Genomic DNA, 24,298 nt, shown 5'->3' with positions numbered 1-24,298 from the left:
CGCATCTGTGTACGCTGAACATATATATATATTAAGAGCGCTGCGGGTGACGCAGGCTCAATACGGACCACATGGGCAAGGACGAGCGTGGGGCGGTGTGTAGGGCAGGGTTGCCAGCCAGTTTATGCTCACCATGTACACGTCTTGCCATACTCACCAGCAGCTGCCTTTACACTAATTGGTGAACTCATTGATTTGCCGCTTCAGGAGGCGGCGTGGTAACCCAAGATGGTGCCACAAATCTGCCAGGCGAAGACACTGGGGGTTCGGTGGGGGTCGGATGGGCGCAACTAGAGCCAACAACGGTAGCCGGGGAAGCAAACAAACCGCGAGACCCAGAGGAAAGAGAAAAGGTCCACGTGGACACTCGTGTGCAGCCCTTCCGCAACAAAATTACTTTCTGACTAAAATAACACAAGCAAAATGACACGCGGTTCCACGCAAACAAATATCTTTTCACTTTATAACCAAGACAAGGAGGAGCTGTAAACAAATAATTGACGTACAAACAAAAGAATAAAACAAGTTTGCAATGTGGCATACCAAACAGAGTTGTCGACTTTGGGGCCTGGGGAACCTGGGTTTGAGTCTCGGCGTCTGCTGTATAACAAAACATGCTGATGGTAACAAATAAATTTCAACTTATTACAAATATTATTAAAACAATTGTTGAACATTTATGGGGTTACGTGAACAAAAGTTGCATTGCGGGAGCAAAAGAAAACAAGCAGGAGGGGGAAGTGCACGTAACAGGCACCCTTGGAACGCGCAGGAAGGACGACAGCAATGAGGGAGCCAGTGAGGAGGCAACAGATGGCCAACCAAAAGGATCAGTTGATGAGGTGTCCAGAGCGGGAACCAAGCACTCAAAGGCGGCACAGCTGGACACTATTGACCACCAACAGTAAAGGAATTTTGAAAGGCAGTTCAACCAACCAACCAGAAGCGTTGAGCCTGTTGAGAAGCCCATAGACTGAATACAACATGCCTTCACACAGCAGTGCATGCACTGCCTAGGCTCGACCTAAAAACACAGAGCAGCAGCGATACAAAACAGCCGTAGTTTGTTCGTAAACATGGTTGTTGGTCTGAGGTTTACATACTCCAGACAGTTCACTTTTTTGCACAGAAATGTTGTCAGTTTCAGCGTTATGGCCTGTGTTTCTGTATCTGATTCATAATGACGGGGGCTGCAGCACCTCTAGCACCCATAGGGCAGCACCATGGGTTAAGCTATCAGAACTGACAACTAATCGGATATTCCGTGGCTTTCAAGCCATGATGGCAGCTGGGATAGTATTGTGGCCCAGTTTTAGAACAATTAGTTCAAGTTTCCAGCCAGAAACAAAGATTCTCGTGTCAAGGAGAATCAGACCGTCCTGAACTCGAGTCCGCTTCCTCTTATCCTTTTAACAAGCATTGGCTGCAAGATCATTTCCTTCATTCGCAACCCTGAAGGAATTGGTTGCACTTGCCAGAAAACAGAAGCCGAAGAATCTTCTAATTGTTCCGGTTAGTGTCAGGATGGGCAGTCTGCAATGACAGTCTGTGTTCCTGGAATTAATGTTATTCGGAAGTCCAACTGGAAAAAGTCCATCTCGCCTGTTGACTATTTCTGCACTCTGCTTGCTGAAGTACTTGGAAGTAACAATGAGCTGTTGGAGCCGTGAGTTGATGTTATTCCCCAGTAATAGATGGCTCCATTATGAAACGAATACAAGAAAGTGATGGATGGATGTTTGAATTAATCCAAGTCACTCGTAGTTACTCAGGGCCTCAACCCAGTCCATTGTTATTTTGCACACCATGCCACCTTATATTAGACCCAGCCATAGGCAAATCAGTCTTTACCCTGATCCAGTAGGAACAGTCCTGCCCAGGTCTTCCCTGAACCGAAACACAAGCAACCAGGACCATTGTCTGCCTAATTGAGCTTCTAGAGTCCGATGAAGCTTGGTTCCAAGAGCACATGAGTAAAGGACCCAAGTATGGGCATACCCGTCGCACTCAGGACATCACAATGAAGGATACGAATAAATGATGGATGGAATGAATGAGCATGGATAAGGCTCAGTGGGTGAAAAAGATATTCTGGGATGCGGCCCCAAGCGATTGCCAGAGCCTGAGAGTTTTTTAAGCACCCTACCTTCCAACAACATGTTTTTTGTAGTAGAGGCGCTAAGTGGGAGGGACATACCCAAACATGCGTCTCCCACTCACTGTGCCACAGGACTTCAGCTGAACCTCTCTGATGGTAGCTAAGTAGGTCGAAAGCGGTCTGGGCTGCTTGTGGTGCCATTTGCAGGCGGCCCGGCGGGACAGTTCAGGCTGGACTGTCCCTATTGGAGCAAGACCAAGACCCATTTCCATAAAGCGGGTCTTGTCTAGAGTGGCAAAGTGGGCAAAAAAAGATGGATTGGGATGCGGCCCCAGCGATTGCCAGTGGTAGAGATTAATTCAAGCATTCCTTCCGTCACCTTGCTGTCTTTACAGCAGGCGTCCATTATTTAAAGGCATCTTTCGTTGCTAAAAGCTCCTTTTCCAGAACGGAATACCTGATCTCTGGCTCGGTTCATTTCTGGGAGTAAAAGGCAGCGAGATGCTCTTCTCTTTCCGTTTCTTGAGTGGGAACTGCTCCTAAGGCCCGATCCGAGGCATCAGTTTCAAGGATAATAGGTCTGCTAGAGTCAGGCTGAAGAACAGGTGCTTTGGTAACTCTCTCTTTAATTCCTCAACAGTCAGTTGTGGCTCCAGGAGTACAGATGAATTCGTCTCATTTTTCGTCAAGTCTGTGATTGGGTGCTACAATGTTAGCAAAGTCTTTGACAAACCTTCAAAAGTAATTTGCAAAACCTAAAAAACCTTGAGTTTTCTTGACCGCTGCAGGTGTCTTCCATTCCAGAATGGCTGAAATCTTCCACGAGTCCATAGCTAGACCTTCTGATGGAATAACAAACCCCGTGTAACTGACTGACCACTGGTCAAACAAACACTTTTCAGGCTTAACCAGCAAGTGGCCGGTAAAAAAAGCCCTTTACATGTCCTTTATGATAGCAGGACCTTTGGAAAAAAATAAAATGTAATTGAGATAAATAATCGAGGTGTGTGGTAGAAGTGTTGGAAGACTGCTGGAGCACTACAAACTCCGAATGGCAGAAGATTGTATTAAAAATGCCCACAAGTTGTTCTGAAAGCAGCCTTAGCTCCTGCTTTGATTTGGATGAGATTGTGAGCTCCTCTTTGATCAAGCTTTGTTAATAAATTCGCGCCTTTTACAGCCTCCAAGATGGCAGAAAGGAGTGGAAGTGGACAGCTGACAAGCATTACTTCATTTAAGCCTCTGAAGGCAATGCAAGGATGCAATTCTGTGGTGTCCTTCTTGGGCACAAGGACAAGCTAAGCACCCTCTGGAGTTCAGAAGAAATGATTTGTTTATTTCACAAATTCTTCTAAGGATATTACCGAAGAGATTCATCCTTCATTGGAGACAGAAAATATATCATAATAAATCAATCAGGGGAATTGTAAGCGCACTACTCACCAGTGAGGGTCTCAAGGCGCTAGGAGTGAGGGGGGGTAAGCAGCTCCATTCAGTCGAAGAGCCAGGTCTTGAGTGTCTTCCTGAAGGTGTACAGGGAGGGGGCGCATCTGATGTCGATCGGGAGCTTGTTCCAGGTCTTGGCACCGATGTAGGAGTAGGCTCTTCCGCCCGCTCTGGTTCTGCGGATGCGCAGGGTTTCTGCTAGGGCGAGGTCGGCGGAGAGGAGGTTTCTCTTGGGTGCGTGGAAAGAGATTCTCTTGTTGAGATATTGGGGTCCGGTGTTGTGGAGGCCTTTGTAGGCATGGGGGAGTATCTTGAAAGTGAATCTCTTCTGAACGGGGAGCCAGTGGAGGTTCCTTAGGTGTTAGGTGATGTTCGTATCGAGGGATGCCAAGGACGAGTCTGGCTGCGCTGTTCTGCATGGTCTGGAGCTTGCAGAGTAGAGACTTATTTATCCGGGCGTATAGAGCGTTTCCGTAGTCCAGTCTGCTGGTTATGAGTGCGTGGGTGACGGTCTTCCTTGACTCGGGGGGGATCCATTAGAGGATGCAGAGGGTTTTGAAGCAGCTGGAGGCGACGGCGTTGACCTGTCAGTTCATGGAGAGGGAGGAGTTGAGTACGATGCCAAGGTTTAGGGAATGGCCCGTGGGGGTAAAGGGGTTGCTGAGGGCGTTGGGCCACCAGGTGTTGTCCCATACAGAGGACGAGGGTCCGAGGACGAGGACTTCTGTCTCCTACGAGTTGAGCTTCAGGCAGCTGTTGCTCCTCCAGGATGCAACGTCCTGCATTCCTTCCTGGAAATTGTGCACTTTGAGGAGGATGCACCCCAGGACATCGGCGGTGTTGGCGGCGGTGGTGATGGTCTGACGGGAGATGTGGCAGGAGAACTGGCCATGGGTGGTGTTCGGCGTGGACAGCTGGCAGTTGTTGTTCCTTCAGGGGTAGAGTGCGATGGGGGCAACTGAGCTGTAGTGGTGGATGATTGGAGATCAAAGGGTCCCTGGCGCTGTTCGCTGTTGGGTCGCGGATGGGCTTGCTTTGGCATGCCTGCGGCGCGCCTGTGCCGCACCCGCTGCGCGTGGCCGCCATTAAATAGAGGAGGGGGAGGCACAGCTGGGAGGCGGGAGCAGAAATCGGCAGCAACGGCGGGAGGGGAAGAGGGGGAAAAAACGGGCAGCGAGCGCAAACAAAAATGGCACAATAAGGCAAGGCAGAGGCACAATAACAACAGTGGCACAATAAGGAAAAAAGGCAAGGAGAGAGGCAGCAGTTAAGAATTAAGGGGCACAGTAAGACAGCAGAGTAAAACGTAAAAGCGAGCACAATAAGGCAAAGTAGGGCACAATAACAACAGTGGCACAATAAAGAAAAAGGCAAGCAGAGAGGCAACAGTGAAGAGTTAAGGGGCACAGTAAGACAACAGAGTAAAGGTGAAAAACGGGCACAATACAGTCTGGAACCGAGGCTCGAATCCCTACCTGGGCTAAGCCCTGCACAGCAGAGCTGCAGAGGGAGAGAGCAGGTCTCTGGCTGTGAGGCAATTAAATAAATGACACTAGTACACTGGGTAACAATCGGTTGAGCAATCAAAATCTCTATGTGGAGGTAAACCATTATCTATTGCCTCGATAACGTCCGAAAATTCTATACACTCCACAAGAATCGATAATAATTGTGCTGTGGTTTCAATTGCTGATTAATCAATCAGGTATTTATATAACACACTATTCGCCCATGAGGGTCTCAAGGCGCTAGGGAGTGGGGGTTCGAGCAGCTCCGAGGTCATCCGAAGAGCCAGATCTTGAGGTCCTTTCTGAAGGCTTGCAGTGTCGGGCCTTGTCTGATGCTGAGGGGGAGTTCCTTCCAGGTCTTGGTGATGTAGGAGAAGGATCTGCCTCCTGTTCTGGCTCTGCGGATGCTGGGGATTTCGGCAAAGGCTAGGTCAGTGGAGCAGAGGTTTCTCTTGAGGGCGTGGTAGGAGATTCTTACGTTGAGGTATTGGGGTTGGTGTTGTGGAGGGCTTTGTAGGCGTGTGTGAGCAGCTTGAAGGACACTCTTTTTCCGACGGGGAGCCAGTGGAGGTCTCGGAGGTGCTGGGTGATGTGGTTGTGTCGTGGGATGCTAAGGACGAGTCTGGCTGCAGTGTTCTGGACGGTCTGGAGTTTGTAAAGCTGAGATTTGCTGATTTCAGTGTAGATAGCGTTCCTGTAGTCCAGCCTGCTGGTGATGTATGGGTGACGGTCATCCTGGATTCTGGGGAGATCCATTTGAAGGTCTTGCGGAGTATGTGGAGGGTGTTGAAGCATGTAGAAGATACGGCGTGGATCTGCCAGTTCATGGTGAGAGAGGAGTCGAGTCTGATGCAGAGGCTGAGGGCATGGTCCGTGGAGGCAGGAGTATTTCCGAGGGCAGGGGGTCACCAGGTGTCGTCCCACGCAGTGAGGGTGGGTCCGAGGACGAGATCTTCAGTTTTCTCCAAGTTGAGCTTCAGGCAGCTGCTGCTCATCCAGGATGCGACGTCCTTCATTCCTTCCTGGAAACTGTGCCTGGTGATGTTGGGTTCCTTGGTGAGGGAAAGGATGAGCTGGGTGTCGTCGGCGTAGGATACTATGCTGAGTCCATGTTTTCTGATGATGGTTGCGAGGGGGGCCATGTAGATGATAAAGAGCGTGTGGCTGAGGGAGGATCCTTGGGGTACTCCGCATCTGATTTCTGTGAGTTCGGAGAGGAAGGGCTGGAGTCTTATTCTTTATTTCTGCCGGAGAGGAAGGAGCGGATCCAGTCTAAAGCAGTTCCCTGTATGCCTGGGTTGTGAAGTCTGGCGGCTAGTGTGCAGTGGGAGACGGTGTCGAAAGCTGCTGAGAGATCTAGTAGGACGAAGGATGCGGTGTGACCTTGATCGAGAAGCGCACGAATGTCGTCTGTGGCGGCAAGGAGTGCGGTCTCTGTGCTGTGGTTGCTGCGGAATCTGGATTGGGATGAGTCGAGTATGCCGTTGGATTCTATGAAGTGCGTTAGATGGGTGTTGACGAATTTCTCAGTGGCTTTGGCTGCGAAAGGGAGGAGAGGGATGGGCCTATAGTTCTTGAGGTCCGTCGGGTCTGCGGAGGGCTTCTGAAGGAGGGGTTTTACTTCAGAGCGTTTCCAGTCATTGGTGAACGTGCATGTTTTGAGGGTGCAGTTGACTGTCCATCTTATTTCTAGAGCGATGGCAGAGGCGGCTCTGTGGAAGATGTGCGGCGGGCAGGGGTCAGTGAGTGCTCCGGAGTGAATGCTCCTCATAGTCTTTACTGTGTCTTCTGTGGTGACAGGGGTCCAGGTGAGGCGGGTCGGCTGGGTGGCGTTGCTGGTGGATGGTGTTGGGTCGGTGCCTTGGTCTTGGTCATCGAAGTTGTCGTAGAGCGACCTGGTGGAAGAAGGACTCAGTTTGTTGCAGAGGTCCTGGGAGGGAGGGATATCGGAGGTTTCGCTGTGGGGTCTGGTGAATTCTTGTATGATGTTGAAGAGTTCCTTGGAGTTGTGGGAGTTGGAAAAGATTCTGGCCTGTATGAAGTTTCTCTTAATAGATCTGATGAGTTGGTGGTGTGCCGTTGTGGCGGCCCTGTAGGCAGTGTGTGCTTCCGGGGCTTTTGCTATTCCTCCATGCTTTCTCCAGTCGTCGGCATGCGTGCTTGAATTCTGGTAGGTCTGTGGTGAAACAGGCGGTTTTCGTGTTGTGCCATCTGGCGGGGTTCTGGAGGGGGGCGAGCGTGTTTGCGCACTCCGCGATCCATTGGTGGAGGTCGTTGGCTGCGGAGTTGGCGTGGGTCGTAGTGGGGGGAGGAGAGCGGCTGAAGGCGGCGGTGAGGTGGTCTCGTGATCTTGCTCCAGTTTCTGCGCTTGAGGCATGGCGATGGCCTGGGTGCTGTGGGTTTCGAGAAGGAGAAGTAGACGCACTGGTAGTTTGTCCAGGGAGGTTGCGTGGTGTGAATGAAGCGAATGTTGTTTCCTCTAACAAAGTTGGGGTTGAGAGTGTGCCTTCATGTGGGTGGGGGTGGTGATGAGTTGCTTCAATCCGATATTGGTGAGGTTCTCTAGGAGGGCGGAGGAGTTGGGGTTGTTGAGGTTGTCAAGGTGGAAATTCAGGTCTCCGAGCAGTGCCTAGTCCGTGGAGGCGAGGGCGTGGGGCGTGATGTAGTCTGCAATGGTGTTTGTGAACAGAGAGCGGGCCCGTGAGGTCTGTAGGAGAGAGTTCCGCTTAGAGTAATTCTGCGGTTGGGCTGGATATGGAAATGTATGTGTTCCATGGGGGGCTAGGCATCATTCGAGATGGAGGTTGTCAGTCGGAGGGAGCTTTTGTGTACAATGGCGAGGCCTCCTCCAGGGTGGTTGGGGGGGTATTTCCTCGGGATCTTGTACCCATCGGGGATGGCGGCTGCAATGTCGGGAGCGGAGCTAGCGTTGGTCTAGGTCTCAGTGAGGAAGGTGACGTTGGGGCGAGGGTGTTGAGGAGGTCCTAGATTTCTACTGCGTGTCTGTGCAGGGAGATTACTTTGAGGAGGATACGGCTCAGGGGTTTGGGTGCGCGGACGTCCGGTGGGTTGGCAGTAGCTGTTCGCAGTCGGGTCATGGACGGGCGCCCCGATTAATGTTCCTGAACTGAGGTTTTACTGGGTAGGCCTCCTAGGGTACACTTTCAAAATTCTATATCTTAACCCACTAACAAAGTCTTAGTTGTCCAGTTAATAATGGGATTCAAATGGGAAGACCAGGAAATGCCCAACGATTACTGGATATCGAAGAGCAGCAAATGATTCAAACTCTATCCATTCATGATGCTTAGCTATTATTAGATGCAATAACTGGGTTAATGCTTGCGCAGTACTGAAGAAATAGGTGTTACTGAACCAATCAATGTGCAGCTTATCCTTTTAAGCCCCATGAATATCCATGCACTCACTGGATATTCCACATTCCACTAGGACTGGTACACTGAAGCTTGGTTCCTGGAATCGCACTGAGAGGGGGTCGTCTGACTGCTGGGATCCAGTGCGATTTGTTTTCAATGTTTTTTAATTTGAAAGACCTTTTATGGTATTTCACTACAATTCAGCTGTATAGAGGATTCCATGCCAAGTAGTCCCTTGGTACATGGTCCTCAGCTACATTTGGTTTGTACAGCAGGACTGCCATCAGTACTGGCGATGCATCGCAGTATTCACCCCCCTTCCCGCTGACAGGGATTATCCAACGCTCCTCGTCCTCTTCCAGTTGGGAGGTGGGATGAACAGGCTAAAAGTGTGAAGTTTGGGTGCAAAAGCCCCGCATCCAGGCAGCACGTGGGCAGAAAGGTGGCAGCAACGTTTAATTCACCCACATAGTCCAGTTACATATTTAGGGTTGGGGGTGGGGTTGGAGTTATCTTACCTGTTTATGCCTTTCCTCTGACATAATTCACAACACACATACAGGTGAGACTCGCAATGCGTTTCAGTGCAAGGTCCGCCTCCTTCCGTGATGGCTTGGCCTCCATGATGGTCGCTTGGATCGGGTCTTCTCTGCAGTTGGCAGTCGTGGTCTCAGGTCCCCGCTCCCAAGAGTGTTGGTGCACACATCCCTCACTGTTCAGGATTCACTATGGAGTGTTAGTGCCCAGTGGGTGTAGGGGTGGTCCCACAGCGGTGGCTGGGGTGCTCCAGTCCAGTGGTCCTTCACCGATGGCTCGGCTTCCATGGTCGCTTGGACCGGGTCTTCTCTGCAGCGGGCGGTCGGGGTCTCAGGTCCCGGCTCTCAAGAGTGCTGGTGCACACATCCCTTACTGTGCAGGAGTCACTAAGGAGTGTTTGGGCCCCGTGGGTGTAGGGGTGGTCCCACAGTGGTGGCTGGTGAGCCCCACTGATTCTTCAGTGATGGCTTGGCATCCACGATGGTTGCTTGGACCGGGTCTTCTCTGCAGCTGGAGGTGGGAGTCTTAGGGTCCCGGCTCTCACAGCACCATTCGTAAGGTCACAGCCGTGAGGGGCCCCCTCAACGGGTGCTTCTCACAGGGCCACATACTGGACCTTGTGCTTGCACGGTGCTCCCCGCAGTGCTCCTAACATAGTTGTGAAATCTCACTTCACATGTACTCAGGCACACATATGCAACGTATTACTGGGCAGGGGCGTAACACAGGCCCCCACAGCCCCCGCGGTGCGAGGGAGCCCCCAAGTTCCAGTGGCCCACCTCAGCAGATCGTTTTGCACAGAATTACCAACCTTTCCAGCCCATGCCAATTCAATAAATGGCCTCGAGATGTCGCTGTGCTATGTCCTATATATATATTTCCTGTGGTCCGGATATATAAACACCGAGGTGAAAGCAGATTGGAAACAGCCCATACGTTTCACACACCACTTAACCTTTTCGGGGTTACTGATTTTGCCACCAGTACTAGTCGCTACAGTTCAATATTTGAGATGGTTTACTCCTCAGCCATTTCCAATGTATCAAGGGAGAGAACTTGCATTTTTGCTTTCTCTCTTATTTCTGCTTAGAGGAGAGATATTTTTAAAGGTGATTTAAAAAAATGAAGGAAATGTATTTTCATAAAGATAGTATGGAACACACACTTTGACCAAGCCTTTATGACACTTCAGACTTGTATGGAACACACACTTTGACAAAGCCTTGAAGACACTTTACACTTGTATGGAACACACACTTTGACAAAGCCTTGACGACACTTCACACCTGTATGGAACACACACTTTGACAAAGCCTTGATGACACTTCACACTTGTATGGAAAACACACTTTGACAAAGCCTTGATAACACTTCACACTTGTATAGAACACACACTTTGACAAAGCCTTGATGACACTTCACACTTGTATGGAACACACACTTTGACAAAGCCTTGATAACACTTCACACTTGTATAGAACACACACTTTGACAAAGCCTTGATGACACTTCACACTTGTATGGAACACACACTTTGACAAAGCCTTGATGACACTTCACGCTTGTATGGAACACACACTTTGACAAAGCCTTGACGACACTTCACGCTTGTATGGAACACACACTTTGACAAAGCCTTGACGACACTTCACACTTGTATGGAACACACACTTTGACAAAGCCTTGACGACACTTCACACTTGTATGGAACACACACTTTGACAAAACCTTGACGACACTTCACACTTGCATGGAACACACACTTTCACAAAGCCTTGATGACACTTCACACTTGTATGGAACACACACTTTGACAAAGCCTTGACGACACTTCACGCTTGCATGGAACACACACTTTGACAAAGCTGGAACACACACTTTGACAAAGCCTTGACGACACTTCACACTTGTATGGAACACACACTTTGACAAAGCCTTGATGACACTTCACACTTGTATGAAACACACACTTTGAGAAAGCCTTGACAACACTTCACGCTTGTATGGAACACACACTTTGACCAAGCCTTTATGACACTTCAGACTTGTATGGAACACACACTTCGACAAAGCCTTGATGACACTTCACACTTGTATGGAACACACACTTTGACAAAGCCTTGATGACACTTCACACTTGTATGAAACACACACTTTGACAAAGCCTTGACAACACTTCACGCTTGTATGGAACACACACTTTGACCAAGCCTTTATGACACTTCAGACTTGTATGGAACACACACTTTGACAAAGCCTTGATGACACTTCACACTTGTATGGAACACACACTTTGACAAAGCCTTGACGACACTTCACGCTTGTATGGAACACACACTTTGACAAAGCCTTGACGACACTTCACACTTGTATGGAACACACACTTTGACAAAGCCTTGACGACACTTCACACTTGTATGGAACACACACTTTGACAAAGCCTTGATAAGACTTCACACTTGTATAGAACACACACTTTGACAAAGCCTTGATGACACTTCACACTTGTATGGAACACACACTTTGACAAAGCCTTGATGACACTTCACACTTGTATGGAACACACACTTTGACAAAGCCTTGACGACACTTCACGCTTGTATGGAACACACACTTTGACAAAGCCTTGATAAGACTTCACACTTGTATGGAACACACACTTTGACAAAGCCTTGATAAGACTTCACACTTGTATGGAACACACACTTTGACAAAGCCTTGACGACACTTCACACTTGTATGGAACACACACTTTGAAAAAGCCTTGATAAGACTTCACACTTGTATAGAACACACACTTTGACAAAGCCTTGATAAGACTTCACACTTGTATGGAACACACACTTTGACAAAGCCTTGACGACACTTCACACTTGTATGGAACACACACTTTGACAAAGCCTTGATGACACCTCACACTTGTATGGAACACACACTTTGACAAAGCCTTGATGACACTTCACGCTTGTATGGAACACACACTTTGACAAAGCCTTGACGACACTTCACGCTTGTATGAAACACACACTTTGACAAAGCCTTGACGACACTTCACACTTGTATGGAACACACACTTTGACAAAGCCTTGACGACACTTCACACTTGTATGGAACACACACTTTGACAAAGCCTTGACGACACTTCACACTTGCATGGAACACACACTTTCACAAAGCCTTGATGACACTTCACACTTGTATGGAACACACACTTTGACAAAGCCTTGACGACACTTCACGCTTGCATGGAACACACACTTTGACAAAGCTGGAACACACACTTTGACAAAGCCTTGACGACACTTCACACTTGTATGGAACACACACTTTGACAAAGCCTTGATGACACTTCACACTTGTATGAAACACACACTTTGACAAAGCCTTGACAACACTTCACGCTTATATGGAACACACACTTTGACCAAGCCTTTATGACACTTCAGACTTGTATGGAACACACACTTTGACAAAGCCTTGATGACACTTCACACTTGTATGGAACACACACTTTGACAAAGCCTTGATGACACTTCACACTTGTATGAAACACACACTTTGACAAAGCCTTGACAACACTTCACGCTTGTATGGAACACACACTTTGACCAAGCCTTTATGGCACTTTAGACTTGTATGGAACACACACTTTGACAAAGCCTTGACGACACTTCACACTTGTATTGAACTCACACTTTGACAAAGCCTTGATGACACTTCACACTTGTATGGAACACACACTTTGACAAAGCCTTGATGACACTTCACACTTTTATGGAACACACACTTTGACAAAGCCTTGATGACACTTCACACTTTTATAGAACACACACTTTGACAAAGCCTTGATGACACTTCACACTTGTATGGAACACACACTTTGACAAAGCCTTGATGACACTTCACGCTTGTATGGAACACACACTTTGACAAAGCCTTGACGACACTTCACGCTTGTATGGAACACACACTTTGACAAAGCCTTGACGACACTTCACACTTGTATGGAACACACACTTTGACAAAGCCTTGACGACACTTCACGCTTGCATGGAACACACACTTTGACAAAGCCTTGATGACACTTCACGCTTGTATGGAACACACACTTTGACAAAGCCTTGACGACACTTCACACTTGTATGGAACACACACTTTGACAAAGCCTTGATGACACTTCACACTTGCATGGAACACACACTTTGACAAAGCCTTGATGGCACTTCACGCTTGCATGGAACACACACTTTGACAAAGCCTTGATGACACTTCACGCTTACATGGAACACACAGTGCACATAGGGTACACGGAGGCAAATATTTCAGCACTACAAACTAGTAAATAAGATACATGTGGAGCTGGGAATCGATCAGGCAGACGTGGACACAGCAGGGACCGCATGTAGGAAGGTGGAATCTGACTATATGGTTGCCCCCACTTTTTTCCTGGTGTTTGAATGGTTTTTGACTAGTCTGGCTGGGATACTGCTATCCAGGACCCCAGCCTATCTGCTTACTCCCTTAAATGATTGGTGTGCATATTAGATGCACTAGTGATTGGATACTGTGGTACCTTATGAGCCCCTAGTATATGGTACCTTAGGTACCTAGGGCATTGGTACTTCACAGGCCTACCAGGGGCTGCAGCATGTATTATGACACCCTGGGAAGCATTCACAATCTGACACCACAGGCCTGCTACTGCAGCCTGTGTAAGGTAGTGTTAGCACTCCTCACTGAAGTATAGGTTCCTATATCTCACCATACACACACATATAAACCTATCAGTCACCCCTATGGTAGGCCCTATCAATCCCAAGGGCAGGGTGCATGGTTTACTATGTGAGGGGGTGCTCCTGCCTGAGCAGGACCCCTCTGCAGCTGGCAGAGTCTATTCTCTGCTGCTGTTTGTGGATGCGGTTAAACCATATACTCTTAAGTGCATTATAACCTCGGGGTAAATGCTAACTTTGGAATGACTGCATCAAAACATGTCGTGTTTGGTGTCAAACAACTTGGAATCCTACCCCCACACCAGTAACTGGAGTGGGACTAGGATCCCACCCTTCTAGAGGGGACGACATGTACCCACTGTACTACACAGTAGAAATCTTTCAGAGCCCTGGCATCACAAAATGGATGCCACCAGCAAAGACACCGGGCTGCCCTCCTGCTGCTGACCGAAACTCGCAGTGGAGGGAGCTCAACAAAGGGTTTCCTGTCACAGGGAGGTGTCACCACCTCCCAGACAGGATTTAGTGTATTGGAGCTGGGTGGGTGCACTCTTAGAGTGCTTTGAAGTCCTGCACTGGGGGAGCAGTAGGCTCCTCTGTGCATATGCCAGCTCAAACCGGTTCAGGGGCTACCTGGCCCTGCTCTGGCGCGAAACTGGACAAAGGGAAGTGGGTGTAACCACCCACTACCCTGACCCTCCTAGAGGAGTGGTCATAGAGCTAGTCCCTCCCATCTTTTCACTATAAGATACCACACATTGCCAATGCAATTTAGATTACACCTGGACAACGCTCTACGAAGAAGAATCCTGGCCCTTCAACTTTCTACTATCTCTAGAAAACCGAAGGATCTCCCTTGGAGTCAAGGAGTGACTCCCCTGCTTGGCAGGCACCAAAACTACTGAACTACGGTTGCAAACTTTACCGCTCCCGCCGGAGCCCGAAGTCCCTGCGTCCCCTGAAGCGGATTTCCTGACCTCTTGACGGCCATTTTGAGTCCCCAGCGAAGCTGTGGCATCTGGACCCCACGAGTGACGAGGAACAGCAATACCAGGCAACCGTGCACTGATTTCGAGTGCAAGCCCTAATCTATGTGCTACAACTTTGTGCTTTGGACCACTTGATGTCCAAGTCCCTAGCAGGTCTAGTCCCGAAAATCAGCGGCCTACCTCGTCCCAAGTGACCGTGGGCTACTGGTCAACTTTTCCTGCAAAGGCCTCTTCGCGGTTGCTTGCCCGTTGGCTAGTAACTCTCCAGAAGCCTGGTTGCTCTGGGCCTGCCCTCACTTCCCCTCACTGGGTAAGTCCATCGGACCTTGCTGGTCTGATCCATCGACAATCTTCCATCCACACGAGAATTGCAGTTGCCAAGGCTTGTTGGCTCCAAACCGAGTGCCGACACCGTCAACAGCTGCAGACGTCGTGGGACCCTCCGAATCCAGCTGCTGGTCATCCTCGATCCCTCCTGGACCTCGTGAGTGAAGAGACAAAACGACATCAGCGACCTGAAGCGACGTGACAGCTGTGGTCATCCATCTCGCTGGCCACCGGTCACTGGCAAGTGACTTTGAACTCTGTCCCCTCAATGTCTAGGTCTTCTACAACTCCGAATGCAGGGCAACCCCCTCCGTGACTGTGAAAATATTTTATTTTACATTCAAGTTTCCCCATGTAGATCTCTATCTGGAATTCTCATCTATCGCCCCCCAGAACCCATGGGCCAGTTCAGTGAATCTCTCACGGAACATGTTTGCACACTTTCTGCTACCCACTCCACTTTCATGATCGTAGGAGACCTGAATATACATTTTGATAAAGAGGAACTTAAACCAGCCTCCGATTTGATAGCAGACCTTGAAACCCTTCAGCTTAGGCTACAAAGCAGACAACCAACCCACTCATTGGGCCACCTGTTAGATCCTATCTTTTCTAACATCAATGATCTAACTATCTCAGACCCTACTCCGGTACCATGGTCTGACCATTTCTTAATATCGTTAAATTGGCAATTATTTGACACCTTATCTTCCAAGCCTGTATCTAAAAAACCCTCTCGCCCCTGGGCGGAAAAATGGAGGGCAAACCTAGAGCGCTCCCCCCCTAATCTTACCTCCAACCCTACGCTTGCAGATATAGAGTTTTCAAAATGGATAGGAGAGGCACTTGACATAACTCTCCCCAAAAAACTTTCCTGCAAACCCCGAGCTAAAATCTCCTCCCCATGGTTTACCCAGGAATTGCGAATCCTTAAAAAAATCTGTAAGAAATCGGAAAGAGACTGGAGGAAAAATTTTGACTTCACAAAAAAAGCTGAATACAAACTGGCCATCCTTACTTATAAAAAAGCACTTAAAACCGCCCAAGCTAAATATTTTGAGGAAAAAATCAAATCCTCCTCTAATTCATCTAGGGAGACATTCCAAATTGCTAAAAAACTTCTTAAAGCACTGGACCCTCCCCCTCTAGTAGAGCCATCAGCCAATCGATGTAATGAACTCGCGGAATTTTTGGATTCCAAGATCAGAAATATTCTCAACTCTCTCCCGTCACAATCATCTGACGTCCCCCCAACCTCTAACTTGTCTACTTTTATTCCCCATGTTACAACTCATCAACTGTCCCACTTCACTCCCTTGACAGTAGAAACTCTCTCTCCAATATTACACTCAATCAAAAGTGGATCTCCACTTGATCCCGCACCATTTAATATCTTGAAGCTAGTTGCGCCTACCATTCTTCCTTATTTGACGAATTTGATCAATATCTCGCTCACACACGGCGTCGTCCCATCAAGCTGGAAAAAAGCAATTGTCAAAGCCCTTATTAAGAAATCTCACCTTGACCCCCTTGAACTAGGCAATTTCCGGCCGATCTCCTTGCTCCCAGGCAATAGTAAGATAGCCGAAAAATATGTTAATTACCAACTTTCAAAATACCTAGAATCGAATGGTCTTCTGGAGCAGTCCCAGATGGGATTTAGGCCCGGCCAGAGTACTGAAACTGCGATGTTGGCGGTTGTCGAAGAGGCAAGAAAAATCATCGACTCAGGGGGATCAGTGGCAGTGATCCTCCTAGATTTGAGCGCTGCCTTCGACACCGTCAACCATCCTATACTGGTCCACAGGCTTAGAGATCTTGGAGTTGCAGGAACGGCCTTGTCCTGGTTGGAATCCTTCCTCAGGAACAGATCCTTCCAGGTAGCGGAGGGTAATTTTACCTCAAGGTCTACTGCTGTTAGCTGTGGGGTCCCTCAGGGCTCGTCCCTGAGCCCGACCCTTTTTGATTTTTACATGTCCCCCTTGGAGAAAATAGTTACCCCTTTTGGGATTAAGCTCTTAACGTATGCTGACGACACCCAATTAGTAGTCTCCCTAAGTCAGCATGACCACTCCCTCACTAACCTTCACAACTGTCTTAGTGATATAGCCAAATGGATGAACACCTCACATCTTAAACTCAACAACGATAAGACTGAAATGATGATTTTAGGCAATCAGTCACTTTACCAACCTAAATCCTTATGGCCTCCCTGTATGGGCTCGCCACCCAACCCAAAAAAGGAAATTAAGAGTTTAGGAATTTGGCTAGACGAAGGCCTTAACTTTTTCACCCACGCAAGGAAAACGGCGGGTGTGTGTCATGGCCTTCAACGGACTGCTAGAAAAATCCTGCCTCTACTCCCAACGCAATCACAAAAACTCCTGATTCATGGCCTTGTGCTGTCTCGCCTGGACTATGGCAATGCCCTCTATCTAGGTGCCCCTAAAAAAGTTCTCTCAAAACTTCAGATAGTACAGAATGCCGCCGCTCGACTTCTCACAGGAACCCATTCTCGCTGTTCAGCTAAACCTGCTTTGAAGGCCTTGCACTGGTTGCCTATCCAAGAAAGGATACAATTTAAGGCACTCTGCACGACATATAAAATTCTGCAGGGCAAGGCCCCACCTATTTTAAAAAATCTTATCACCCCTTATAGCACTCAGAGAACACTACGCTCCTCACACTGTAACTTGGCATTCGTTCCCAGAATTAAGAAGGCCCGTTCTGGGGGTCGACTCTTTGCATACAACTCGGCCAAGCTATGGAACTCACTGCCCTTGGACATTAGAGTCCAGCCCAACCTCCTTTCATTTCGTAGGGCACTCAACACCTGGCTGTTCCCGTAAGGCTTCCCCGCGCTTGGTTTCTATATCATTAGCGCTGGGACGCTTACGGGCAGCCATGCGCTCTACAAATCTGTAAAATAAAATAAAATAAATAAATAAAATAACTCCAATCTATCTTCGGATTCCAGCGGACACTTCCCTCGACGACACAAGCAGCAAGTCTTCAGTGATTCCCATTGAAAACAGCATCGCGACCCGACACCAAAGGACACCTATGCACCCGGCTTCCCTGGGTGAGGTAACTCTTGCATGAAGGTGTCCAAGTGTGCATTGGCTATCGAAGTACTTACCCTGTAAGTTGTTTGCTTGTTGTCCACTCCGAAGTGCCCTAGAACTGTAAAATACAAACCGCGACATTTCCCATTGAAACGTATGAGAATCCCGCGTGTGGGTTTAGACACTGCACGCGTCTCCTGTGGGCTGATTACTTACCTGCTAACACTGCAGAAGTGAAGCCCCAGCGATTCCCAAGGCCCTAGGCCTCTTACTTTTGCAAGTCGAGTTTGTTAACCCACTATTTTAGTATATGTTCTGGTACGCCCCTAGGGCTACAGCCATATTTGTGCTTAATTTATTGAGAACTGTTGATCTTTTTGAATGTTTACCTGGCTCTAATCTCATAAAGAGATTAGTAGAGTATATTTAGAAATAAATACATATATATTTGATATATATACCTGTGTGGTGTCTTTTCATTTGGTAATTCAAGAGATTATAAGGTAAAACAAGCTGCTTTACATTCCTCAGAGACTTAGCCTGAAGGCTGCTCTCCACAGCTACCACTAGGATAGCTTTCTTTAAAAGGTTGTCTTAAACCTATCTACCATAAGAGTCGAATTGGACTGGTGCAAGGTGGCCACTATAACTAGTGACCAGCATATGCCAGGCCAACTTCTCACACCGCATTACCACATGAAATTCATGTTACCGTGTGTACACTTCCAATGCTCAAGGGAAGTACATGAAACTGAAATATGCTTTATTGTTCGGGTATCAGATACGGCGCTTATGCATGTTTGGCTATATGGGAAAGGGAGGAAACGTGTTCATATTCAAGCCACCCCACGCAGTTATTTCACTCAGAAAATTAGAAACAGGTTTGTTCACAAGTAAAATAACATGATTTATTTTAGTGCAGAACTTCTATTGTTTTAGAACTGCTATAAAGAGTGACACCTCGCCTCAAAATCGCAAGATACAAGAAAAAAACATGGGTGGCACATCCTTCTCTGTTCAAGCGGCCAAACTATGGAACTCATTACCCCCCAACATCAGACCCACCCACAACCACCTTATCTTCAGAAAAGTGCTCAAGAATTGGCTCTTCCCCGCATAAGCACCGCACGCAAACAGAAATATACGGCATATCCCTCTGTGTACAAGCATTTACTTGTACTATAGATATGTACCTATATATGTGTATTGCTTGTAGTAATACTGGGGGGGGGGAGGAGTCAGGGGGGTCCCAGTTATGATCTACCATGACGATCGATCAGGGAACGCTAGGGGGCAATATCTGAAGGGAGGTTCCGCTAAAAAGGCCTGCACCCTACCCCTAGAATCAGCAGCGACCGGGCAAGGGCACGGAGGTCACCGGGGATAAAAGGAGTACCACATGGGGTGCACCTCAAAACCCCGACAGAGCGTCGCACTCAGTCGGTGAGCAGCATGCGTCCACCGGGGGGCAAAGTGGGCAGGATGCATGTGAGACGGGTCTTCTGCGTATGAAAACATGCGGAGTCTGCCAAAATGTTAAAAAGAGGGGCAAGGCATCACACGGAAACGGCGCCACACTGTCGACACTCCATTGGACTACAGCTCCCATAGTCTAACTATTTGGTCTCCTCAAAGACGCCACAAACTCGGCACCTCCCTCCCTGCCCCACCCCCGCCCAGGACACAAAGCCACTTCATAAGGCAGGCACTGTAGGTCCCAAAATCGAAATTACATCAGTGGTTAAAGAATATCACAGGAGAGCCCCGCGCCTTGAAGCCAACTGAGAACAGCCGAGAAGAAAGCGCTAGACACTGGCAGAGCTGCAGGAAGGCGCAATAAGGCATAAGATTCACCTACCACAAGCGCCCACAAGGAACGACAGACCCCCTCACGCCGCTACAGTGCAACACTCCAGGTGGGATAATGTGGGCAGGACGGCCTTCCTGGGCAGAGAGAGCTCATCTGTGAATATTTAACTTGCTTGTTGGGGTCGAAGGTCTGTTGAGCGCTCACCATGTGCCTTCCTGCTCCTGTGCACCACACTCGTGTCACGAGTCCCATGACAGGCTCCTTGCACCACACTGGTGTCACGAGCGTGACATGACAGGCGCTTTGCACCACACTCGTGTCACGAGTCCCATGACAGGCACTTTGCACCACACTCGTGTCACGAGTCCCATGACAGGCGCTTTGCACCACACTCGTGTCACGAGTCCCATGACAGGCACTTTGCACCACGCACCACACTCGTGTCACGAGTCCCATGACAGGCACTTTGCACCACACTCGTGTCATGAGTCCCATGACAGGCGCTTTGCACCACACTCGTTTCAAGAGTCCCATGACAGGCGCTTTGCACCACACTCGTGTCACGAGTCCCATGACAGGCGCTTTGCACCACACTTGAGGCACGAGTCCCATGACAGGCGCTTTGCACCACACTCGTGTCGCAAGTCCCATGACAGGCGTTTTGCACCACACTGGTGTCACGAGTCCCATGACAGGCGCTTTGCACCACACTGGTGTCACGAGTCTACATGACAGGCGCTTTGCACCACATTCGTGTCACAAGTCACATGATAGGTGCTTTGCACCACACTCGTGTCACGAGTCCCATGACAGGCGCTTTGCACCACACTGGTGTCACGAGTCCCATGACAGGCGCTTTGCACCACACTCGTGACACGAGTCCCATGACAGGCGCTTTGCACCACATTCGAGTCACGAGTCACATGATAGGCGCTTTGCACCACACTCGTGTCACGAGTCCCATGACAGGCGCTTTGCACCACACTGGTGTCACAAGTCCCATGACAGGCGCTTTGCACCACATTCGTGTCACAAGTCACATGATAGGCGCTTTGCACCACACTCGTGTCACGAGTCCCATGACAGGCGCTTTGGACCACACTCGTGTCACGAGTCCCATGACAGGCGCTTTGCACCACACTGGTGTCACGAGTCCCATGACAGGCGCTTTGCACCACACTCGTGACACGAGTCACATGACAGGCGCGTGCACCACATTTGTGTCACAAGTCACATGATAGGCGCTTTGCAACACCCTTGTGTCACGAGTCCCATGACAGGTGCTTTGGACCACACTCGTGTCACGAGTCCCATGACAGGCACTTTGCACCACACTCGTGTCACGAGTCCCATGACAGGCGCTTTGCACCACACTCGTGTCACGAGTCCCATGACAGGCGCTTTGCACCACACTCGTGTCACGAGTCCCATGACAGGCGCTTTGCACCACATTCGTGTCACGAGTCACATGATAGGCGCTTTGCACCACACTCGTGTCACGAGTCCCATGACAGGCGCTTTGGACCACACTCGTGTCACGAGTCCCATGACAGGCACTTTGCACCACACTCGTGACACGAGTCACATGACAGGCGCTTGCACCACATTTGTGTCACAAGTCACATGATAGGCGCATTGCAACACACTCGTGTCACGAGTCCCATGACAGGCGCTTTGGACCACACTTGTGTCATGAGTCCCATGACAGGCACTTTGCACCACACTCGTGTCACGAGTCCCATGACAGGCGCTTTGCACCACACTGGTGTCACGAGTCCCATGACAGGCGCTTTGCACCACACTCGTGACACGAGTCCCATGACAGGCGCTTTGCACCACATTCGTGTCACGAGTCACATGATAGGCGCTTTGCACCACACTCGTGTCACGAGTCCCATGACAGGCACTTTGCACCACACTCGTGTCACGAGTCCCCTGACAGGCGCTTTGCACCACACTGGTGTCACGAGTCCCATGACAGGCGCTTTGCACCACACTCATAACACGAGTCCCATGGCAGGCGCTTTGCACCACATTCGTGTCACGAGTCACATGATAGGCGCTTTGCACCACACTCGTGTCACGAGTCCCATGACAGGCGCTTTGGACCACACTCGTGTCACGAGTCACATGATAGGCGCTTTGCACCACACTCGCGTCACGGGTCCCATGACAAGCGCTTTGCACCACACTTGTGTCACGAGTCCCATGCTTGTGAACATGGCTCACTAATGGGGTTCAAGAGTGTAGGGCACTTCCTGTGCATGGGGTCAGATGCCTGCTCCATCAGTTCATACATGCCCTCGTGGCCTGCTCTCCTCCCCTCTCCTGCCCCGAACCCACTCTGTCCCACTCCCTGCATGATCCCTTGCGCAGTTCTATCCTCTCCTGCCCCAAACCCGCTCTGTCCCACTTCCCTGCATGTTCTCCTGCCGCAAGCCAGCTCTGTCCCGCTCCTTGCATGTTCCCCTGCGCGGTTCTATCATCTCCTGCCCCGAACCCGCTCTGTCCCACACCCTGCATGATCCCCTGCGTGGTTCTATCCTCTCCTGCCCCAAACCCGCTCTGTCCCACTCCCTGGATGTTCCCCTGTGCGGTTCTATCCTCTCCTGCCCCGAACCCGCTCTGTCCCACTCCCTGCATGTTCCCCTGTGCGGTTCTATCCTCTCCTCCTGCCCGAACCCGCTCTGTCCCACTCCCTGCATGATCCACTGTGCGGTTCTATCCTCTCCTGCCCTGAGCCCGCTCTGTCCCACTCCCTGCATGTTCTCCTGCCCTAAGCCAGCTCTGTCTCACTCCTTGCATGTTCTCCTGTCCCAAACCAGCTCTTCCCACTCCCTGCATGTTCTCTTGTCCCAAGCCAGCTCTGTCCCAATCCCTGCACGTTCTCCTGTACCAAGCCAGCTCTGTCCCAATCCCTGCATGTTCTCCTGTCCCAAGCCAGCTCTGTCCCAATCCCTGCATGTTCTCCTGTCCCAAGGCAGCTCTCCGTTGTCACGCAGGCTGAACCTCAAAACCAGGAGCAATGCTCTCCCTTTGCATAGGTGAGGGCCACTGCGTGTGGACTGGGTCTATGCCCTGGAATGCAGGGCGGTGAACACAGAGGGCCTCTCTAGGAGGAATAATGTTCAATTGGTTGGCCTCCGAAAGTGGGCTGAAGAGCAAACCTCTTCTCTCTGGTTGAGCACTGGCTACAAGTACTACTCCCTTCAACTGCTCTTCAACTGTTCTTCTCAATTGAACGGGCCCACCGTGTTACGGCACGGAAAACTCTACCTGGCTCCAACCCTAGAATGCTGTTGTTCCTCTTACTTCATTACCACGATTGATACTCCATCCTACGGACAACTCATAAACTGAAAGACATGGCCATTGATAATGCCAGTGTTATGTTTATTTTCCAGACTACACCGTGGTGGTGCAATGACAAAGGAGCTCCTTCTTGGCTGTCAAACGTCGCCTCTGCGAACTGGATCTGCGATAGTCACTTTTGTTCCCCGCATGTCTTTGTGTGGTCGCTGAAGGGGCAACATGCTTTTATGAAACCCCGGGGGATCCCTGGGACTGGCTAAAAACATTGGGAGGTGCACCAAATAATTATTCAGGAGAGCAAGTTCAGTTCATAAGTCTTCTGTATTCAAAGTAGTATATAAAAACTGAAGCACAGCTAAAGCGTTTCGTTCCTGTGTGCCAAAGGAGCTTCATCAGGGCTGAAACAATCACACAAGCACATAATATAAATACACATATAACACGTATATTGACACAATATTAACACATATAAAAACATACTCAAGTTGCTAGACAGCCCACATGACTTATATTTACAATTTATAAAATAAAAAACACACTGCAATCAGACATTAGAAATAACCCCAGACATAACCAGACACAATTTTCTAGGGGAGCTTAAAAACATATAATTTAGATAGAGTACCAAATGTTTATCAATAGGTGGGAAGTAGAGAAAACATAAAAGAAAATAATTTAGTGAAAGTGGTAAGGTAAGAATAGGTGAGTGGGAGAGAGCGAGATTCTAAGAGTGAGTAAGAATGAAACACATACACCAAATAATAATGAATAATGGCAAAGAATAGTATATCCCCAAAAATAAGGGATCATACAGAGTCTGTGTAATGAAGAGTCTCACCTCAACATGAGATGTAGAATGGTTATTGTAACAACCAATATTAGTTGTAGGTGTACTAGGCGCACCCACCAAGAGACTTCCAGAGTTTGTAGACCATAGGCTCCAAAAACATGTCCTACACCGGCCCTCCTATATCTGGGACAGTAAAGACCAATTATTACAATGTTAAGCTGACCATGACATCTGACAAAGAGAGAATCAGCTTCCTGGATGTACACTTTTACGTTAAAAATGGAGCCATACAAAGCACCCTTTACA

At 49.1% G+C, this 24,298-nt stretch overlaps 1 protein-coding gene across 8 annotated transcripts in view; it reads right to left on the bottom strand.

The window, feature by feature from the left end:
* Positions 1-24,298, bottom strand: part of KYAT1 (kynurenine aminotransferase 1) — a 412,259-nt gene that overhangs the window by 359,852 nt on the left and 28,109 nt on the right. The window contains exon 4 of one of the 8 annotated variants that reach the window (XM_085614051.1): positions 24,041-24,175. The exons of 4 other annotated variants lie outside the window; for them this stretch is intronic. The gene's annotated coding sequence lies outside the window, so the exon portion shown is untranslated. Of the gene's footprint in view, positions 1-19,938; positions 20,085-24,040; positions 24,176-24,298 lie in introns of those variants that run through there. 3 more of the 8 variants (XM_085614048.1, XM_085614049.1, XM_085614047.1) reach the window with 3 other exon arrangements.

Source organism: Triturus cristatus, chromosome 1_2 (assembly GCF_964204655.1).
Source record: "Triturus cristatus chromosome 1_2, aTriCri1.1, whole genome shotgun sequence".
Lineage (NCBI taxonomy): Eukaryota > Metazoa > Chordata > Amphibia > Caudata > Salamandridae > Triturus > Triturus cristatus.
The sequence above is the reverse complement of the archived record's forward strand: the minus strand, read 5'-3'. Positions and strand labels throughout refer to the sequence as shown.